Source organism: Manis pentadactyla, chromosome 14 (genome assembly GCF_030020395.1).
Source record: "Manis pentadactyla isolate mManPen7 chromosome 14, mManPen7.hap1, whole genome shotgun sequence".
In the NCBI taxonomy this organism is placed as follows: Eukaryota; Metazoa; Chordata; class Mammalia; order Pholidota; family Manidae; genus Manis; species Manis pentadactyla.
The window spans coordinates 26524706-26547811 of record NC_080032.1 but is presented as its reverse complement, the minus strand read 5'-3'; the positions used below and the strand labels follow the sequence as shown (position 1 = coordinate 26547811).

Below are 23106 nucleotides of genomic sequence, written 5' to 3'. Positions count from 1 at the left end.
ATTCATCAACTCATTCAGAGAACTGAGCCATTGAAAACTGTGCAGGATCTTGGACTTGTAATGGGAAACAGGTTGGTTGTCAGACAAATACAGGATGTGTCACATGACAGTCACTATAATTTTTAGCTTGGGCTAGAGTGTGAATTACAGACCTCTGTGTATGTCTCAGAAGCTGGGCTAAGAGGAGATGCTTCTTCTATGGCAATGCTGGCAGCGAACATTATGAAATCCTTACCGAACAGTGAGGGATTGATTTCAGACCATGCTTTGAGAGGTCCAGCCCACAGGAACAGAAACCAGCAGGTACCCAGATGCAAAACGACGTTCTACCCTAAGTGCTCAAAGGGGTTGCACACAGAGATGAGGGTGCCGAGCGTGGCATTCACGATGAAATGGCGAGTTCAGGATTTTAAGGAACCCGTTGCTCAGTCCCTTTGTAAGATTGAAGAGTGCTTGTTTTACACAGCTCATTTTTCCACTTTATAATAATGGATTTTTTCTTGTATCTTGAGTTTCCTAACGCGGCCTTTGCACGTTCCCATGCAAGCAAGATGCTTGTGAGACTTGCTGGTACAGCTTCGGCAAGATGCCATCCCAAGAACTAATGGAAAATGAGAATTCAAAAGTGCTGGGGTTAGTGTACAATCAGAGGCCTTCCCCAGGGAAGAAGAAAGGTCTCCTATATCCCTAGCTGCATTTTCACACATAATACACTCATGTGGTGACATGTGGGGGCTGGCGGTGTAGAGGAGGAGAGCAGGACCCAATCTTTCCTGGTGACAGTGCCATGTGAATATTGCCGCCTCTCCTCAGTGGTCAGCAGAGTCCACCCCTCTAGCAATAGTGACCAGTGTAGGGCTGCAGTGGTTTACAAATTCTCTTATCACTCAGCTCCTTACGGGTAAGACTAAAGGCCCAACCTCCACCCCAGGGCGGCTGCACAGCAAGTGGCGGAAACCACAGTACTCCAGGGAGCCTAAGGGACATTGCTGCTCCTATCCTGTCTTGTCAGTCGGCGCCGCCAGCCCAGAAGGCTTTAGCAGCCCTGACAGGCAGCCCAGCCAGGAAGGAACCAAAGGCAAGCAAAGCAACCTGCCAGCCTTGGGGTGAGCCGCCCACCAGCCAAGCCTTCAGATGACTCCAGACTTCAGCCTTCACCTCCCAGCTGAGGCCCCAGACAAAGCAAAAACAGGCCAACCCGACAGCACCCTGCCTGGACTTCTGTCCTCTAGACACAGTGAGGCAGTAAGTGGTTGTCTGGCTTTATGTCACTGTCACTGTCCAGGGGCTATCTGTTACACAGCAATTGATACCTGATAGGAGGGCTGAGCACACGCCCACAGGCAGGCCAGTAAGATGGAAGCAGGGGCCTTTTCTTGTAACCATTAGAAAAGAAGAGTTTTTCCTGCTGAACATGAAGTCTGGTAGATGTAAGTCAGGAGCTGCTCAAGGCCACCATGTGTGGGATGGCCTGAGAAGCAGCAAATCTGGAGGAGAGCAGAGGCAAGATGGAGAAGACTGAGTACTGATGTTATTTGACTCCCTGGATCAAGCCATGCCTGAAGGCCACTCCAAAATTTTTAGTTGTTTGAGGCAATGAATCCTTCCATGTGTTTTTAATTAAGTCAGTTTGGTTTGGATTTCTGTCATTAGGTGTTCAAAGACCCCTGACTCCACACACCCAGTGCTCCCTGAGCTCCCTCTAGAATAGCATGTTTGATAGGCTGAGTCCTCTGAGGAAAATGGTTAGGTCCACACATATGGAGCAAAAACAATCCTCTACCTGGGTCACAGCCAACTAGACCAAGGATCAGAGCAAAAGGGGTCCAAACGAGATCAGCCACACCCCAACTCCTTGTGAGTTCATTATGGAGCCTGCTGTCACAGATTCCTCTTATTATAGAGTGTCAAACAATGGAACCTATCTCCCAGGAGGGAGGTGAAAATCCAGAAAAGCAGACATACAAATAACTTTACAAGACAATTTCAGGCACAGATAAGTGCCATGAGAGAAAGGACAGAGGGCTGCCCAGGGGAGCTGAGTGTACAGACTGGGCAGGGAGTGAGCCCCCTCTGCCCCCATGACAATCATACTGGCTGAATGCTGTAGGGTGCTCTGCAAAGGCACCAAGTCTGGGGAAAGATTTCTGGGCAGAGGACACAGCAGATGCCATAGGACAAGAAGGAAATGAACTTGGAGGTGGGGATTCCATGAGCAAAAATATGTGTGGTATGGCTACAGCACTGGGCTGGGGGATAACGGGACGAGAGTCCAAGAGGGGGAGGCAGGAACAATGACCACATCTTGCCATCAACAGGCCCAGAAAAGCTGGGGTTTACTACAGGTGCAATGTTCTGACTTGCATTTTCTTGAATCATCCTGGCTGCCATGTGAGGAATGCTTTCTCAGGAGCAAAAGCATTGATCAAATCCCTGAAAATATAATGAACTTGCCACCTGATTGGATTATTGGGGTTTCCTCTGTGCCAGGCATAGCTCTGCACTCTTCACAGGTAATAATCTGGTTACTCTCAGGCCAAAAAAGGAGGTATTTCACAAGTTGCATTTGGCAGACAGGGAACGGAGGTTCAGTATGGCCGGTGGTAAAGGGCTGGGAGTCTGAGAGGCATAGATCTGAACCCACCTGGCTGCAGGCTCTGTCCTCACACGTCCCTCAGCATGGTATCGAATGGGAGTTACATCGCTGATTTGGGTTGTGGACCCCAAGCACTAAGACGCCATAGTTAGGGGTTGGGGGGTGTCTTCCTCTCACGCTGCTGTGGTTCCATCAACACACTCCTGCCATACAGATAAACAGTGATGTGGGGCCCGGGACAGGGCCAGGTTGACCTCAAGTGGGCAGATGTAGCTTTGGGGACTTCTTACTGGACTGATGCAAATATATACTATATGAAACGCAAAGCTCCCTGTTAGCATCCAGAAGAACCTCCCAGAAGATTCAAGATGAGCAATGGCTATGCAGTCAGCCCTGGGGCCAGCACACTCTCCACACACATGGGCCTCCAGGTGCAAATGCTCCGAGTGATCCCACGCACCCCATCTCTGCATGCACCTCGGTACGCAGGAGCCAGCTTTATCTGCAGGCCATTCAAGTAAAACTCAGACTGAATCTTCAAAAGTGTGGGACTGTACAACTGGCCCTGCAGGGCTGGAGCAAGCCATCTCCTGAGAGCTCAGCTGGGGAAATGACAGGTGTCCCCCACTGTGGAACTGTCCTCCCATGGAAGCAGCGAGTTCAGGGGGCCTCAGTAAGCATCACACACAAGACAAGGCAGGTGGGAGCTGGCCAGCAGCAGAGCGACTCCAGCCTCACCATCAGGATCAGGCCCTCGAGGACCTGAACCCTTCCTCACCTGTGTGCCCCAAACTCCCCATACGCAGCACATAGAACTGTCTTCTGAGCCCATAGGGTTTCCCTCTGCTTTGCTTTACTGTTCTTGCTCATTTTCAAGTGTGAATGTCTTAAGGCCAATGCACATGCCATCTAGTCCCCAGACGCACAGCCCGCAAGGGCCCACAAGTCTGAGTTTGCAGACCAAGCTCAGTGAGCAATGCCACTGGAGCACCAAACTGGGGGACGGCCCTGTGTTTTCAGCTGAATTTCAGGCACCAAATTAAACACAGAAAACAAGAAAAAGTAATTATTTTTCAATGTAGGCATGAAAATTCTTTTTTCTCTAAATTACAGCAATTACTCTGATATGCTTCTTGAACTCCACGACTCAAGTGGAGGTTTATGTGAGAAGCGGGTGGCTGTCACATGATCACTGTTCCACTGTTCAGTATGCATATCCATGCTGTCTACATCTGTATCTGTGTATCTCCACCCCCTAACCCACACCTATATCCGTGTCTATATGACAAAGAGGATACCTGTCTTCATCTTTTGAGTTTCCTGGCACAGAGCTTCAGACTCTTGGAACATTCTGAGTGATAAAAGTGTCTCCTTTTGGCCACACCTGAGTGTAAGTGAATGAGGTGACCACAGTTGGCTTCTGATTATTACAATGGGGGAGTTGGCCACACAGCAAGGACCAAGCAGGTGTTGAGAGGGCTGTCTGCTTCACACCCTGAGCTCTGGGGTCAAGTCAACCAGTGACTTAATGAACCAAATTTACATAAGGAAACCCATATAAAAACCAGTGGCACTCAATGGGGCTACCTGGCCAGTGAACACACCCATGTGCTGAGAGCTGACCTGCCAGATTGCATACAGAGCTTACAAAAGCTCCAGACCCCAAGACCTCGCCCTATGGGTCTCTTCCCTTGGCCTGTTTCTGGGTTGCAAGCTTTGTAATAAAATGGTCATAAGTACAACATCACAGTGAGTTCTGTGAGTTGCCCTAGAGAATGTGAAACCTGAAAGGATCATGGGAACCCTGAATTTGTGACCAAGTTGGACAGAGGTGTGGGTGGCCTGGGGACTGCTCACACAGCTGGCATCTGAAATGAGGGCCGTCTGTGAGCCGGCCCTTCACCCGTGGAGTCTGCACTGCCCCTGGGTAGGTGGTGTCAGAACTGAACTGCAGAAACCCAGCTGGTGTCAGAAATAATATCAATGTCTACATCTGTGTAGAGAGAGAGATGGCAGGAGGGAGACACCACCCCAAAAATCATGGCCTTGGGAGGCAGGCCCGCTGCATTTCCAACATGCCCGTGACCAGGCATGGTACAAATCTATTATTCACTCATGCACACCATCAACTCCAGCCTTGGGCCAAAGACAGTTAATCATGGAAGTAACTGGGGATTCGTTTAGGTGAGCCCACAACCCATTGCAAATCCAATCAGAGTCAAGTCTGAAACTGGAAAGTCTCGGGCCAAAGAAGCCTTCTCTCTCTTTTCTGCCAAAGTTGCAGCACACACAGGACACAAGCCTGGTGTTGTTAGAGTCCTGTTGCCTTAAGGGCTGGTCTACCTGGAGTGACACCAACATAAAATAACACAGAGCCAACAGACACAGAGAGATACAGTCCACCCAGCATCTTGTGCTCTCCACGTGCTGTGCTGCTCCGGAAGGCAGAGCACCCCAGCCTCTTAATTACAAAAGTCAATAAAACCCCTTCTGGTTACGCAGTCTGAGTTTTCTGTCACATGCACCCAAATGAGTCCCAAAAAAATACAACAGGTTGAAATCCACGAAAAATCTTCTAACAACAGGCAAGGCGTTTAGGAAGCCTCTAAATATCCGTTCTATTGGGTGCATGCTGGAACCAGCTCAAACTGGTTTTCAGGAGCCAGGAATTTTGCTGGTCGGGTGTTGAACTATTACAATTGTCTTGAAATTAGCCATGCAGGTGTGAGAACCAGTTGTTAAACATTCACCCGCAGGCCACTGGTTCTAGTTCTTGGTCCAAAAAACTACCTTTGGAGGCCAGAGGGCAGTTCAAGGCCAGTCTTTGAACCCCCAATAAAAATCCCTTGGCTTCCCAGCTCTGGTGGGGCCTTCCCGTGCCCAGCCCAAAGAGGCCAGGGTCCAGGAACTGCAGGGAAATTGGCAAGTACAGAATGCAGCCTCTCTACCCACATTTGCATGGGTCTACATTCCTAATGAGCTGCCTCCCCTAATACATGGCCTTCACTCAGACCCAGGTACGGCTGCCAAAGGCCCAGTTCTTCAGCGCCGCCTGGACACATCCTGCCAGGCACCTCCCAGCTACTTGGGTCGAAAACCAACACTTTCCAATCTGGTGACTTCTCAGTGGCAACAGCGGTATGCAAAGTGGATTAAATCCCTCTACTGGGTTGTTGAAGAAGCAGAGAGTAGAGCCCATTTTAATACCTTTATCTCTTTTTCCTGAGATGAGGACACCTCCACAGGCACAGGCAGATCAGACAAATAGAATTCCTAATCCAGTTCGTACAGGAAAGGGGAAAAAGGAAGACATTTGCAGCACCAAAAACACAAACTTTCTGATCAAACAGCCTTCCTGATCTCCAGACTGAACATCACAGTCCACTGTGATGAATCCTCAGCTCGGCCCCTGACTGAGGCATTATTGCCTAGGATTAGTTGCTCAAAAGGACTTTTTATGTGACTGCAGAATAACTCAAGAACTTATCTTCTGCCAGTCTGAAAGCTTGAAAGGTCAAACTTGCTCCCCACAAGGAAGGAAATAAATACAGGGGTGTTGTTTAACAGCATGATATTGATGCTGCGTGGCCATCAGAAGCCAGATCTGTTAAGTCTTCAGAGCAGAAGCTGGTGAATGGCCCTCTGGTATCACATTCGAATGCCTCTGCTTGGAGGAGAAATCTCAAGCAAGAGTTCCATGTGCAGTGCTCCACAGGAAGTCGACTGCACGTGCGGATGGGTAAGGTAATTTCCACCACGTCAAATAATCCATTAATAAAAGGCATACTTAGTGGATCCAAATAAGTTCAGCTAAACATGAACTTGGAAATCATGTAGTTCACCCTTCACACAACGCAGGTAAAGAACGAGACCCAGATGCCCCCCAGTCAACATGAGGAAGCATCCTTCCGCAGCAGCAAACACTCTTCATTCAGAAGAGGATGGGTCTCCCGTGAAAACCTCCTATGATTCTTGTCTGGCTGGAAGACCTTAAGCGAGAGTCCCATTTCTGGCCTCTGATGGCTCTATTACAGAAAGAAGGGCACAGGCACCTGGAAATTCATGTGCTACAATGATCATAGGGGAGATTATGTTGATCAAATAGTTCAGATGGCTATTTTCCCTTTAATTCACTGCATCAGACATAGCAGCGAAGACCACTTATCTTCACATCTCTTTGTCTCCCCTTCTAAGATCTGACAAAAGAGGGGCCTGGAGCAGATCATTATTCTGATTGTAATTAACAAAACGGACAGGAAGCCTGCATGCCAAGAGGGAAAAAGCTGTTGTGATTGTCATTATCACACCATTTCCCTGATTTACTGCAACTCCAATAAGCACAGAAATGGAGACAATTAAGAGAACCAGGCTGCTGCCGCTTACATTATTATAAAAACAAACAATGGAATTTAAGCTGACTTGTCAAAAACAGCAGGAAGTTTCAGCAGCGATTTATAAAAATCCCAGCTCTTTGCTGAACCCTTTCAATGGCTAGACATTGAACCAGCGTGAACCCCTACACAAAGAACGGGGCCATCTCACTAAGACCCTTTACCACCTTGTTGCAAATCACCTCTTCTACAAAGAGACTGAAAATGAGCAGGTAAACTGTATAGAATCAAGTTAAACAGAATGAAAACTCACAGAGACCCGACTTCACAAATGCAAAAATGTGCCATTTTCTTTATTGTGGGTGGGGAAAGAAAAGGGCTCTTTTCGGGGATACATTTCATATCATTTGTAGAGGAAAAGTATTCCAGGCTGACCTGAGAGTTAATGAAATGGTAAATTTTTAAATGTAAATCAGATCATGTCACTTTTTTTTTAAAACCTTCCACTGACTGCCCACCGATTCACCCTACGTGAACTGTTTTCCACCCAGTCTCCCATTCCATTTACCACCATCCTTATCTGCTACATACCAATCCCACCAACCTGTTTACAAAAAAAGTCAAAAAACTCTGGCTCCTGGCCCAAATCCAAACCGCCATCTGTTTTCAGACAGCCTGCAAAATCAGTATGATTTTTACATTTGTAAATGGCTCCCAAAAAATCAACAGAGTATTTCATGACATGTGAAAAGCATATGAAATTCCACTGTTAGTGTTTATAAAGTTTTATTGGAACAGAGACAAGGAAGTTCTGTTTACATATTGTCTGGTTGCCTTTGCACTACAAGGGCATAGGTGATTAGTTGTGACAGAAGAGTCTCCGGACTCCAAAGCCAAAAGTATGTTTTAGCTGCCTAATTGGTGGGAAAGAATTTGGTTCAGAGACACAGGGAAGTCAGAGTGGAAAGAATTTATTAAAGCAAGAATAGCAGGGAATGGCAGCTGCCTTGCAAGCAGCAGAGAGCAAGGAAGAGCAGAAGGAAGAAAGGGAAGCTCATTGAACTCCTGCTCAGCATGGGGCAGATCCCTTGCCAACTCCTAAACCAGGGTCACCTGGCATCCAGGGTCCACTTGAATCTGCACTGCATGGGAATTAAGTCCCTACCACCCCAGGATTTGGGGGAGCCACAGAGCACTGGATAGAGTGAGATTATGTTCTGGGAACTTCCAAACAACCAAGAAAGGAGATGTTCAGTCAAGCTACTAAAGAGCATGACTGTACAGCTGCAGTCCTGTCCGGTCACCCAGGCGACAGGAACTTACAAGCCCAGATCAGAGATCTCAGCAGCCCATCCCTACTTATCTGGAGTATAACAGAGACAGAGTGAAGACTTGTGACACACTCGAAGAAAGGGGAGGGGGGCAACGTCAGAGAGGAGGCACGCTTAAGGGTTTAGGGTTTGGGGTTTTATAGGGCCTTTTGGGTAGGAGGCAGCATAAAGCATGATGTATACAGGTGATCTGTAATTCCTATTAAGTATTGTTTTAAGAATAGGATTTTTAGCTGACTGTGTGGGTCTCTATCTCAGCATTCTTTATCTACATAGGTTTATTTACACTTAGGAGGTCTGTCTCTCATACTGGTTATAAAGTTACTTAATTGATTAAGAGACTGGAAGAAGAGGAAGTACAGCCTATAGATTAAGCTAAAGAATAAGCTGGGCCTTTTTCTCAGGCTAAGTAGATTTTACAATGGCATGAGCCTTGTCTTATTTCCCTGTTCTACTTTATGGGGTAGGGCAGAGAAGTCCTTGATTGACAGTCTTTGGCTTTGGAAGACAAACTGGTACAGTGAAGACATGGGCTGTGCTCTGATACTTTTATCTGGGGAATTGTTTTCATCTGGGAAATATTTGGATATTCCAAGTCACTCCAGGCCTTTAAAACTTCAGCTAATTAACTTTAACTAATTATCTATGTGAGTCCTTTCTGGCTCTCTGGTTTTATCTGGTTAACTCTTTGAGTCCTTTTTAGTGGGCTTTACTGCCTTTATTCTCTCTTCATCCTGCTCACGTTTGTCTTTGTACCTAACGTAACAGCAGCTTAAGAACATCAGTTTACTAGCATTTTAGGGCCTCCACTCAAACCCTGGAAAGTTCTGTCCCAGATTCCTCACAAGTGCTTCAGTGTCTTAATCTGTGTTAGGGAGGAAAACTTTTTCTCTATCCTTCAAGGCTCTTCTGGCTGGTCTAAGAATTAAACTGAGACAACTTAACAGGAGAAAAATCAAATTGAATATGTATGTAGGGGGATCCACTCAGATGTGAGATTATGAAGAGAGTCAGGGAAAAGAGGCATGTATGCCCTCCTGAACTAAGGGGAAGGAGGTGCTGGCCTCAGGCTTCAAAGGGAAGGTAGGCCATCCACAGGAAGATGGAAGAGTCAGTGTGTGGTAAACAGAGGTTTGCGGGGCCTCGTAGAGACAATGGAACCAGAGAGGAACTTTAACAGGCGTTGCTCAACTCGTGTCTACCTCCCCAGGTCTCTCTGACAATGCTCTCCTCCTGAAGCAGGTTCTCCACCTAGATTCCTGTAAGGAGTTAGGGGGAAGGTCACAGTTTCTTCCTGAGTCTTTGGGCCTTGACTGTTTTCAGCTAAAAAGAATCTGCATGCTAAAGTGGCACATTTTGGGGCAGCCTGAACTTCCTATGCCCAAAGGACCTCCCAGGAAAAGAAGCATTTAATATTGTTTATAAATGAGATCTTACAGGACCACTGTGTATGCCTGCTCACATGTGCATGCGCACGTGCATATGCAAGCATGAGTTAGAAGCCTTAATTTATAAAATGTAAATGTCAAACGTGTACCAGAATTTGGGTAGCACATTTTGGGCATTTTTTTCCTCTGCTTCTCCTCATGTTCCATCTTCTTCTTCTTAAATGTAATACACTCAAAAAGTCATGAAACCGAGGCTGTCCTGACTCATACTTAGAAAGATCTGGTAGGTTACAAAGTTAAAAGGAAGATGTGTGGGTGTCCAGTGGGCTCAGCTTAGAAGAGAGACACTGCTATCTTATCCCCTGGGCAGCCTGGAGCTGCAGTTGAGGCATAGGACACTTAGAATGGGTGAGGCCAGCATGCTGAGGGAGTGCGACAACACAAGGTGGGCAGCTTGTCTAAAGGAGGCACTGCCTTTCAGCCCCCCGAGGAGGACCTGGGGGATGCCAGCTCTGCCAGGGCTTTCAATTACCAAAAACATCATAAACGCAAATTCATGTGAATTCTTCTGATTTGAAAATGTTGCAAAGAAAACCTTCTACTGATCAAATTCAATGTGTCCAGAGGCAACATCTGATCTGCAGCTGCCATTGTGCTCTGGAGATTTCCCAATTAACCAATATTGCCATGTTCACTCATTCATTCATTCGTTATTTACAAGAGCTTCGAAGGAAGTCTCCAGCTATGTTCTCAGCATTGTAAAATGCGGAGTCTGCATTCAGAGACCCAGAACATAGTCCTGGACTCAAATCACTCACCATCCAGTTGCAGGAAGAAGACAAATAAGTAAAAACATGAGCAAATCGATGTTAAGTGCAGCCCCTTGTGTCACGTGTGAATTCCCATCACTAAAGGAGCAAGAATGAGCCAAGAAGTGCCCAGTCCACTCCAAAAACAAGTATTTGTAATTTAAACTCAGCCCATAGCATCCTCATCACTGATCCTACCATTTAGAACATAGACTTCCAATGTTTCAGTGATCCTAGCAAAGTCCAAAGAAAGAGCAGACAAATCATAATTTCCAACTCAGCAACAATTCTGCGATTACAGGCTTGTCCTGAGATGCAGTGGAGGTAACAGCTGGGGTTATGTGGTGGACGGTCTTTCTTGTGGTAACTCCAAGGCTATCACCACTCCTCCCATGAGTAGACCAGTCAGGACTCTTGCAGCAACAGGTGACACCAATACAATCAGTGTAAAGAAAGAAAGAGACTTTGTTGGCTTGTATAACTGAACAGCCCTAGGGTGAAGCTATGGTTTCAGGCACGGCTGGATCAAGCCTCAAATAATGCCACCTGACTTGCCTTTTCTCTGTCTTTGTGTTGTCTTCAGTCTCACACTCCACAGGGTGGCTCCCAGATTTGAGCTTGCCTCATCCTTACTGGTATTCATCCCCACAAAATATGACCTCATCTTTTCCAAGGTCTCCACTAAAAGTCATGAGCCTGCCTCTCTTTTACTGGAACTGGATTAGGTACCAATTCTCAACTCAATCATTGTGGCCAAGTGGATGGAATATGGCGACTGCCTCACTTCCAGCCTGTGTACCCACCTCTGGTATCAGAGAGGGGCTCAGCCCAAACTCACCATGTGGACTGATATAGGGGAAGGGGTGGTTCCCCCAAAAGGAAATACATAACTGTTATGAGAGGGTTATGGAGGCTGAGTGTGCAAATACAGGCAATGTCAACGACAACGAGTGAATCCCCCTGGATGAGGTGTGCCTTCATGAAGAAACAACCCCCTCTGACCTCACAAAGCAAAGGAAAGAAGCTATTAGTATTACTCCAGAGCTGAGATGGAAAGAAGAATGTCCTCCACAGCTAAGGTGCAAACCTGTTTGGAGACCCACACTCCAGGTGAGATGAGCTACAAAGAGATGTCTGTGACCTTCCCTAGATCCCAACCATTTCCTGTACACATGTCAGACCTAGGAACCCAGCTCATCAACAGCTGACTCTCCGAGGCACTTGAGAGGAGAGGGAAAGAGGAATCCATCCTTATTTGTTCAGCTGAGAAACAACATCCTTAAGTGCTTAGGACAAATAAGCTCACAGATAGTCTCCTTCATCTGCCTCCCACAACCAGCCTGCAAATAGACATGGGTCAAACAGCAGACACAGCGATTAGAGCACAGCAGCTCATCCTGTCTGTTAGCCCCCCACACACACGGACACACACACACACACACAGCTACACCCTAAAGTCTCATCTGGCAGCCTCTCTGCAGAGCTCTCAGGCAGAAATGACCACCTACTCCTGGGGGTCTGTGAGTCGGTGCCCGGGTGGCTGTTTCTCCTCCACACATGCCAAGATAAGTCATTCCAGTGTCTTCATAGTAACCATTTACTGTGACATACATGTGGGAGGCCACACAGATTTATCTTCAACCCTAGAGTTGCCCTAAAGCCTGGAATCTGTATTACGGACTGGGGTCAGTTTCTGTTCATTTTGCCCAAAGAACTGAGACCATCTATATCCACAAAACTCAACCAAAAAGACCAAAAACTAAGACCACCCATATCAAAATGACTTTACAATCTGTTCCAGGAAACTCCTGCCCAGGAATATAAGACTGTGTAACAATAAATAAGCTCACTGTTTGCTCCAGGAAATTCCTGAAAACCGATTTTTGTAAACAATATATTGCTTATCTGGGCAAAAAGCTCCTTTCCAGAACAGATGGCTCACCTAGACTCAAAGCTCACTTACAAAATAACTGTGCGTCCAGGTTCCTGTCACGCCCCTCACTTTGCCATCCACCTGACTGCACTTCCATTCTCCTTAAGCTGGCTGGGCTCAGACCTCAAAGCTCTCAGTCTCCACCCCTGGCCTCTCTTTGCTGGGGCACTCCAGATCTCAGTGGGTGCTTCTCCTCACAGCAGTCAGCAGTCTCATCACCTTTGCTTACTTAGGTGCTTATCCCAGAGGTCTTTGGGAGGTGGATGGCTGTCATCTCCCAGTAACTCCTCAACTATCCCATTCTATTCTGCATTTTACATGGGCTGACCCATGCCAGGTGCATTTCCAGGCTCCCTCGTCAACTGGCTACAGGCTGGGCTGAACCAAGGAAAACCACAGGAAGGAGAGTGGAAGGTGGAAGAGAGAGAGGCATCTGTCCCCCTTACACTGCCTGGGATGGCTTCTCAGGAGTCAGCTGTCTCTTTTTTCTTGGCAGCTCCTGCATCAAATCCTTGTCCTAAAAATCAGACTGTGGGAACACCATCTCCTCCCCTTGTCCCTCCCACCTGGGGATGGCAGGGCTGCCTCCTGCTACAAACCAGCACATGCCTGCGCCTCCCCGTGTTGATTTCCAGCTTGTGATATGGATTTATTTTACTAAATTTCCTGTGTGGACAATATTTGACATGCTTTCTGTTTTCCTGGTTAGACCCTAAGTGATACATTAAGTACCTCCACCAGGGAAATAAATGTCATGAAATAAATGTCCTTCAAGAAAACAAGGTACCTGAGCACTGGCTCTCTAGTGAGCCAGAACCTGGGCTGAAGAAGACTACTTGCCAAGCAAGTAGAGTCTAATGGACAAGGCGGACAAGTTCATGGCCAGACAGGGGATTTGGCAAAGAGATGGAAACTACAAAAATGTCAGATGGAAATGCTGGAAAAACACAATAACAAAAACCCCACACAGTTGCAAACAAAGAATATCTTCAATGACCTTACTCGCAGCCTAAAAATGGCCAAGCAGAATCAGTGATGGGGGAGCCGGTCAGTAGGAATTACTGATACTGAAACATGAAGAGGAAAAGAGTGAGGAAACAGAACATCTGGGACCCTATGGGGCCACACAGGCCTGTGAGGGGCCAAGTTATAAAGGGGGGCATACACGTAATTGGGGTCCCAAGAAGGAGGATGAGGAAATGTCTGGAAAGAGAATAAATGCTAGTTTTCCAAAAACAATGAAAGGCATCAAACCACAGACCAGGAAAGCTCAGGGACTCCCAAGCAGTATAAATAAAGCAAAAAAGAACATATCTTGGTGTATGATATCCAAATTGCTGAAAAAGAAAGATAAAAGAGATAATGCTGAGGGCAGCCAAAGAAAACAGCACGTTACAGAGAAAAAAGTAAAGAGGAGGATTTCAAAACACTTCTTGTCAGAAGCTATATTAGTCAGGAAGACAGTGAAGTTACATCTTTAAATAAATATTTCCAGAAATAAAAATAAAAATATTTTCAGAAAAGCAAAAGCTGAGAATGTCTTACCACCAGACCTGATAGGAGACAGGTTGGAGGACACTCCTAAGAAGAAAGACTCTATTACCAGGCAGAAACTCAGGTCTACACAGAGAAATGAAGGTTTGTGAAGATGGTTAAAATGTAGGTAGGTGTAAAAAATCCTTTTTTTTCTTATTTTCAATTGCTCTAAATGATACTTGACTATATAAAGCAAAAAGAAAAACAATGGAGAAGGGGTTTATAGCATGTTTAAAAATGAAATAAATGACAAACAAAACAAAAACAAGAAGGAGAAAGGAAATGGAAATACACCATTGAGAGGCTCTTACACTAGATGTGAAGTGGTTTAACATGGTTTGGAAATTAGATCATGAAAAATTAAAGTTCTGTACTGCAAGCCCAGGGCAAGCACTACACTGGTATTTTAGAAGTATAAATAGTAACTCAACAGGAGAGATGAAATGGAAATTATAAATAATATGCCATTATTTAAAAAGCAAGCAAAGGAAGGACACAAAGAATAGACAGAACAAATAACATGCAATGAGAAAGATGTTAACCCATTGTAAATTATCTAAACATACCAATTAAAATAATAGATTGTTGGAATTAATATAAAGCAACACTCAGCCATATGCTATCTACAAGAAACACACTATAAATATAAAGACATTAACTGGTTAAAAATAAAAGGATGGGGAAAATGTACCAAGCAAACACTAACAAAAAAACTGAAGTAGCTATACTATATAAGGGAAAATAGACTTCCAAGTAAACAATAATACAAGGGATAAAAAGGGGTATTATAAGTTTATAAAGGGGTCAGTTCACCTACAGGTCATAATAATGCATCTAAAAGAGAATTTCAAAAACCATGGAGTAAAAACTCACAGAACTAAAAGGAAAAACCAAACAATCCATACTTGTGGTTGGAGAGGTCAACATTCCTCTCAGTAATGGGAGGGACATATAAACAATCAGTGTTAAGAATACAGAATATTTAGACAACTCTAGCAACCAACTAACCTAACTGACATCTCTAGGGCATTCCACCCAAGAGCAAGATAATATTCTTTTCAGGAACACAGGAGCATTTAGCAAGACAGACCATATTCTGGAACAAAAAATAATACCCCAAAACATAAGAGAACTGATATCATACAATGTGTTCTCTGACCAAAATGGAATTAAGCTAGATATCAGTAACAGCAAAGTATCTGGAAAATCCTCAACTATTTCAAAAGTAAACAACAAATATCTAAATATCATATGGCTCAAAAAGGGAGTTACATGGAAAATTAAGGAAAAAAATAATAAATTGTATGAAAATAAAAGTATGCCTTAAAAGTATGAGGGACAGAGCTAAAATGGCGCTAGAGGAAATTTTATAGCATTAGGTGTTTACAGGGAAAAGAAGAAAAAAATGTCTCAAAAAAGGACTTAACTTTCCACATAAAGAGGCTAGATAAAAAAAGAGCAAAGGAAAGCCAAAGCCAAAAAGGGATGTAATAAAAATAAGAGTAGAAATCAATAAAAATGAAAAAAGAAAAACAGGAAAAAAAATAAATATTGAAATCTGGTTCTTTGAAGAGACAGATAAAGTCATAAGCTGTCATCCAGACTGACCAAGAAAACAGAGAGAGAAGGAAAAAAAAGTACTACTAATTGCAAGATGAAATAAGAAACATCATTATAGATCCTACAGGCATGAAGAGGCTAAGAAAAGCAAATTAAGGACAACACCATTCCCATGAATTTGACAATTTAGATAAAATGGACCAATTCATAAACACAAATTACCAAAACTCACTCAATATAAAATAATTTGAAGAGTTCCAAAACTATTAAATTGAATTTGCAATTTAAAAGCTTCTGGAAAAAATCTCCAGACCCAGATGGTTTCACCAATTTAAAGCAAACATTTAAAGAAATACTACCACTGAGTTTATAGTCTTTTCCAGAAAACAGGATGGAATACTGCATATTACATTTTATGAAGCTAGTATACCCTGACACCAAAACCAAACAAACACAGCACATAAAAGAAAGTTACAGAGACGTGTTTAGACACAAAAAACCTCAACAAAATATTAGAAAATCAAATACAGCAATATATAAAAAGAATTATACCATGACTAAGTTGGGTTTTTATAAGGAATACAGGATGAAGATTCAATATGGGAAAATCAATATAATCCATAAAATCAATAGGTTAAGTAAGAAAAATCACAAGATCATGACAATTGATGCAATAAAAGGATTGGACAAAGTTCTACATTCATATGGGATAAAACCTCTCAGCAAATTAAGAATAGAGCAGAAAATCCTCATCTTCATGAAAAGTATCTGCAAGAAACCTACAAAATCAGTTCGTTAATAGTGTAAAGATTGAGAGTACGGCAAGGATGTGAGCTCCCCCTACTCTTACTCCACATTATATTAGGGGCTCTAGCCAGTGCAAGGGAAGAGGGGGAAGGCATATAGACTGAAAGGTAGACAATAAATCTATATTCACTAATCGCATGATAACCCATGTCAAATATTCCCAAGAGACTACCAAAAAATAAAAAGTAGCTACAAAAATAAAGTAAGTAAGTAAGTTAAGGATACAAGGTCAATGTACAAAAATCAATTGTATTTCTATATAATTGCAATAAAGACTATAAATTCAAATTTTAAAAGAATATTATTCACAAAAGCACCCCAAAGCATGGAACACTTTGGTATAAATCTAAAACTTAAGTGCAGCATCTCTATGCTGAAAACTACAAAACAATGATAAAAATCACAGAAAGCCTAAATAAACTGTCAGATGTGCCACGTCCATGTATTAGAGAACTCATTATTATTAAGACGGCAGTTCTACTTATTTTGAAGGTGTTATTTTCCACTAATTCAATGCAATACCAATCAAAATCTCAGCAGGATCCTTTTCTTTAAATAAGTGAGTTTAGGATACAAGGTCAATATACAAAAATACATCTCAGGCACAAATGCCAAATGGCTCAGACACTTTGCAAACCAGTTTGCCTGTTTCTTATAATGGCAAATGTGCACTTACCACAATGACTCAGCAAATTTATTCTTAGGTAATTACCAGCAAGGAAATGAAAACATTTCACTCATACCAAAACACATACCCAAAAGCTTATAGTGGCTTTATTCATAATAGCCAAAACTACCAGCAACTCTGGTGTCTTCTGTCCTGCCAATGGTTAAACAAACTCTGGTAGGGCCACACCATGGCATACTATTCAGTCATAAATAGAAATGAACTCCTGGCACAGCCAACAACCTGGTAGAGTATGACATGCATTGTGTGAAGTGAAAAGGCCTAACTCAGAAGGCTCCACACTGTATGGCGCCATTTATATACAATTCTGGAAAAAGCAAAACCATAGGGACAGGAAATCATTTAGGGGTGCCAGGGGTTGAGGGTAGAAGGGGCCGGCTCTGAAGGGGTACAAGAAAACTTTCAGGGGTTATGGAAACGTTCTACATCACAATTGCAGCAATGGTTTCAAGACTATATGCATCCCCCAAGATTTCTAGAACAGTACAATAAAAGGGTGAATCTGACTCGACGCAAATTTGCCTCAATCAACTGGACACCCACCCGTCCACCCCCCAGAATACCTTCTCACCCGATTCTAATGTGCACCAGTATTCAGCATACTTGCTGCAACCACAGAGACAGTCCTCCATGCAGACGGTGCCGTCCTTTCATGGCTTTGCTTCTTGGTTCTCAGCCTTGATTCCACATCAGCATCACTTGAGGGTGCTTTCAAAACTACTGACGCCTGGATCTGACCCCAGGATATTCTGATTTCCTTGGTCTACGGTCTGGCTTGAGCAATGGAATGTGGAAAAAGCTTGGCAGGTGATTCTAATGTGTAACCCAGCCTGAGAACTACTATTTGAAAACCTTCCAAGAGTATTATTACTTCCTGTAATTCCTAAGAGACAACTTTTAAAACTATGCACCCACTTGCACATTCAAAAATTGATATCTAATATTTTTCATCAGTTTCAATAGTTGCTAAGGATGAAGCTTCTAGTGCACTGTAAATCTTGACATTTCAAATTAAACTATTACATCATTCTCTTAAATGTATCCATTGGAATATAAATAACAGAATGACTTGACACCCACCACCATCCATTTATAAAATCCATGAAAAACTCTTCATTAACAATCAGAAATGCTACCTTGTTCCCTTCCCTCCTGAACTCATATTTCCACTCCAGTTCCCTCACAGAATTTTATCCTAATGTGATATACTTTTAATCTGTAAAATAGTGCATCCATCATCCTATTATACCTTCTTACAACAAAAATGTGTGTGTATATTAACATAAACATTTTTATTTCTTCTCAGTATTCAAATGCATGTCCAAGTTGTCATGAGTACAAGTATGGTTGCCACCTAATCAAAATAATATAATTACATTACATTTAAATAAATTTTTTAAATAAACAGTAATCCTCTTCTTATAAATGTACCTGAATGAGCTAGAAGGTGGGAATGTTACACTGTCTTGATTAAAGGGACTGTCTCATTGTATTCTGGGGACTGTGAAGGTTTTAACACCTGGGAGAAATGAATCATAGCACCACCCTGGATGAAGTGAGGTACCTTTCTACTGTAAAATCAAAGTGGTGTGCGTATGCAATAGAGAGAGAAGATGAACGGGGTAATTCAAGTTAATTTAGACAGATGAAACTTAAGAACAAACACACAGAAGTTGAGGATTTGTAAACTCGTTCCCCTTAGATTCCCTCCATTCACATCCCCTCAGAAGGTCTTCATCACTCCCCCACTAACATATCTTCATTGCAAAGGCACTGCTCCAAATAAATAATGTAAAATGAAGACATTAAACAAAACCAAGCAGTCTTTGACCTTAAAGGTAAATACAATGCCAAAGTAATTGCAAATCCACACATGGCCAGGGCCCAGGAAGAGAACATAAATGAGTGAGGCTCTTCACATTCAAGACACCCAGGGCCCTCTCCTGGTCTCTATTTCATTTCCCCACTTTTGACAGACAGCCGAGCACAGAGAACTGCTTCTCTGCTACAGGAAACACAGTAGCTAAGAACAAGGCATGTTGTGTGAGAGTGACCCAAGCTGGTGGTGGCCACAGCTGCCCAGCGCCAGTCCTCGTGAACGCATAGAAATATCTACACCGCTCATCATCCAGGAGCAGCAGCAAACCCACATTCTTATGAAAACCTCCTGATTTCCAAATAGTGACAAGACATTCATTGTAGAAGCCACAAAAAACATATTTGCAGGCCACAGCATACCACCTGACGTTGCCTGTCAATCAACACCACACTTCTGACACCAACATACATAAGGAAATTGGGGAGCAAAGGCATGTTTTCTTTCTTACTGAAGATGGCTGTACAAGCCACATGACTTTGTTTTACACCCTTCCACAAGGTTCATGAGGACTACTTTTATATTTAAACTAGAAAAGAATAGTAATACTACCCTTTTCCTATCAAAAAATCTTTTTCCCACATCCAAAACAATTCTGGGAAAAGTACTTTAAGATGATACAAATGTGACATTTGGCCCACACGCACACCACAAGGTTGTGTCCTTTCCAAAGTTTAAATGCTGGGCTCTCTCTAAAAACAGAGTATCTTGGAAATTGTTTTTCCACAGTGTTTTAAGGTCACATCCATCTGAACTACAGGAAGAGTCCAACTCTCTGATGAGCACCTCCTAAGGAAACCAAGCCGAACGCTCACATCACTGGCACCAGATACTCAGAACTTAAAGGGGTAGGGTAGGACTCACTGGCAGGAAGGCTTTTACAGGGCTGCACATCAAAATCACTTGTTTTCCCTCCAATTGTTGACACGGTTCCCCTAGAAAATGTAAATATTTTCTGAGTTGCTCTCTTTCAACAGACTTCTCAGTACTTTCTCCCAAATCTCACATTCCAAAATATTGAATGCTTTTTACAAGCAATTGTGTGTTTTGATGCTTGCTTTTAAGAGCACATAATGCAAATATTTAATCACAACAGTAATTTCCATTGTGCATAGTTTTTACATCTAATTAAGGACTCTGAAAAATTACAGTCACTGGAAACAAAAGCTTACATTACATTTAAACATTCAGAGGCTACAATAACTTCTCTGGGAGGGTACAATTCTGTACTGGGAGTTGTCATCTGGGCAGGAATACAAAATTCCCCATAAGGTTAAATGTTAAGAGAACATTTTCATATTGGATTTAAAGTTACAATGACCCTAAAAGTGGAATATTGTTATGCTGACCATGCAGTATCCATCACCCCCTTTTTGGTAATAGTATTCCAAATTATTTTGTGTCATTTTCATATCAGGTGATATGCGTGGGTTCCTACTCCAAGCTCCAAAAGGGGGAGCTTACTTCCTTCAAGGGGTCCTTGCTTCCTTCCTATAGTCCTCTTGGGAAGAGAAAACTAACATGGATGAGATATTCTAACATGACTTTTTACAACATCAATAATGTCAAAAAATAATTTTAACAAGATGAGAACATCTTTGGATACCAAAGACAGGCATGTTTAACCCAGTTCCAGTCCCCTCTGAGCCCTCTTGAGGCTGTAAAAGGATAGAGTCCTATTAACTCAATTAGCGGAAATCTCCTGGTGCTAGGGTTCAAGAGCTAGCTTGGGTACCACTAAGATGCATCCATCTGAATCTCAGAGAAAGGCAATGAGCAATGTAAGCAGCCACCAATGAGGTCAATCCTTACAGAGATGAGCCTTGGATTTGCAGTAGCCCTGGGAAAGCTATAGGGTCCAGACCCCAGGCCAGTGGAAGGCGACTGTAGTGCTGGGATGGCTGAACAGGGGCTGGGGTCTCTGCTGGCTGCTGCTGCTCCAGCCAGCTCAGCCTGTGCACACAGTGCATCTACACACACCAAACTCCAGCCCCGAAATCCCTCTCTACCAGAGCAGATTCTGTTGTCAGCGACTAAGAACCTTGGCCAACACAGAGCAAGCACCATCCTTAAAGAAACTTCTGAAGAGATTCAGATTCAGAGTTACAAAGCATCCATTGCTTCCTTTCTCCATGTAACCAAAGAATTTTTCCATCCCTGTCTTATATTACTTACCGGGAATAATTTAACTGTTTCCCCCACTTAACTGTGATCTCTTCAGAACAAAGTTGAGTTCATATTCATTTCTACATCTATCTCTGTTGCCTGAAGGCCTCTGGGCTGTCCTCCATTCCACAAAGCATGCCCTGGGGGCACCAGCTCCAGCCCTTCAGCCTGACCACACTTTGAGGAAAGCAGAGCTTCAAGGCTTTACACACCGCATCCTCTACGAGCACTGACTCTCCATGGCACGTTCTGAGTCGCTCCCAGGGACAGCCAAGCACTTGGCAAAGGTCATGGGGCACAGCAGACATGGCACTTGCCATCACAAAGAGCATCAAAGTTCCCTGAAATGGGTGCTTTCGTATATTGCTAATTCCTGTGCAAAGAGGTGCTACTCTTTTGGAAAAGAAGTTGGCAGCAAAAGTTTGTGGTACTTAAATAACTGTGCATGAAGAATGTAACTCAAAGCAAAAGCTATGCAGAAAGATTACGATTTCATATAAATTATGCAACTGGCCAGCAAGGGCTGATACTTTTAAGCTATGATGCAGGCATTAAAAATATACTTGGGATACATTTTTAAAACATGAGGAAATACTTATATAAGCACATGAACTCAAGAAAGTCAAAAGCAAATTATGTGTACCTTATACAGTGTGAACACAACTGTCTTAAAAATTCATAGAAAAACCAGAATGAAACACATCAAAATGTGAAGCAGTCACCTTAGGGCAGTGAGTTCATGTTTACCTCTCTCATTTCAAACTTAATTTGAAGGAGCTTATACAAAAGAGAGATGCAGGAGGACAGAGTAAGCAGGCAAGGAAGTGAAGCAGAGAGAAAGAACAGGGGTAGGAGCCTAAAATAAGCCAAGGATAAAGCTGGCTCACCAGATCTGTCTCTGAAGTTCCTTCACTTATAAATAGCAAATTTGGCTGCAAGAGTCCTAGGAGATAAAGCAAAGACAGACAGTTTGAAATGCACTTACAAAATTCATGGTGTTCATAGGATAAAGTGTAAACTATTTCTCAGGATAAACACAGCTTTTTTTTCCCCTTAGGACTAAAGCCTAAGAAATATTCCTTAGAAAAGAAACTTAGGAACGGGTTGTGTTTTAATAAGATCCTTAAAATCACCCTTCCCTCTGTCACCCCTATCCTCTTATCATCATGAACCCTGCTTTTTGCAAATGCTGCTGTCCTGCCCAGCTGCCCTGGTGGCCCTCAGTTGCCACCCAGACCCCTCCAAATGGCTCTTGTTAGACCATTTCATCCCCAGGAGATCCTTACGATCCCTTCCTGCCAGTCAGCACTCCCTCTCAGGTGTGATGGAGCATCATGTGCTTGTACATCCGGCCTCTGACCCACACACTCAACTGGGCAGGTGGGACAGCATCCTGGGATGAGCCGTCTGCCCTGTGCGCACGTGATGGTCTGAGCGGAGTTGCCAGTGCCCCAGCCCAGCGCTGGCAGGAATGCACACCCCAGCCCCAGCGGCACAGAGCAAGGGTGTCCCCTTCATGCCTGGAACTCTGTTTCTGTCTGGGTTTCCCATTTGGCCCAGTAGCCAAACAAAGGCTCTGTCAACACTGCCCCCGCAGTAATTCCAGGGTCCTGTCCAAGTTCTGGAAAGTTCCAAGAGACCACAAGAACCGGGATCCATTTCAACCACAGACACTGCCATTTGCCCCAAACGGCGCCTTCTCCGGCACGCAGACCGCAAGGCCCCCGGGGCAAGAAGAGCTGCTCTCTCCCTCCCCGCAGCTCATCCCTGGAGAGAAGCAGCCAGGAACACCTTAGAAGCACACAGGCCCCACACTCACCTCGACATTCCCTCCCAAGTAATAAGTATTCACCCAAATGAGGAAGGAGGGGGGCCAGGCGAACATGCCTGCCAGCACAAGACCTTCCAAACCAGCGCTGACAGCAAAGCGCTTACTGCCACCAGAGGCTACAAGAGATGGCAGCAAACCCTGGGGGGCCTCGGCAAACCCCAGGGGGCCTCGGCAGCCCCGCCCGCCGACGCATCTCTCCTCACCACACCCAGACACAGAACCACACAAACGGGCTCTGACTGCACCATCTTCAC

General features: G+C 44.0%; 1 protein-coding gene across 3 annotated transcripts in view; it reads right to left on the bottom strand.

The window, feature by feature from the left end:
• Positions 1 to 23106, bottom strand: part of TMEM132D (transmembrane protein 132D) — a 510800-nt gene that overhangs the window by 482620 nt on the left and 5074 nt on the right. Inside the window, exon 2 of one of the 3 annotated variants that reach the window (XM_036921820.2) lies at positions 21909 to 21964. The exons of the other annotated variants lie outside the window; for them this stretch is intronic. The gene's annotated coding sequence lies outside the window, so the exon portion shown is untranslated. The remainder of the gene's footprint in view (positions 1 to 21908; positions 21965 to 23106) is intronic. 3 annotated transcript variants of the gene reach the window in all.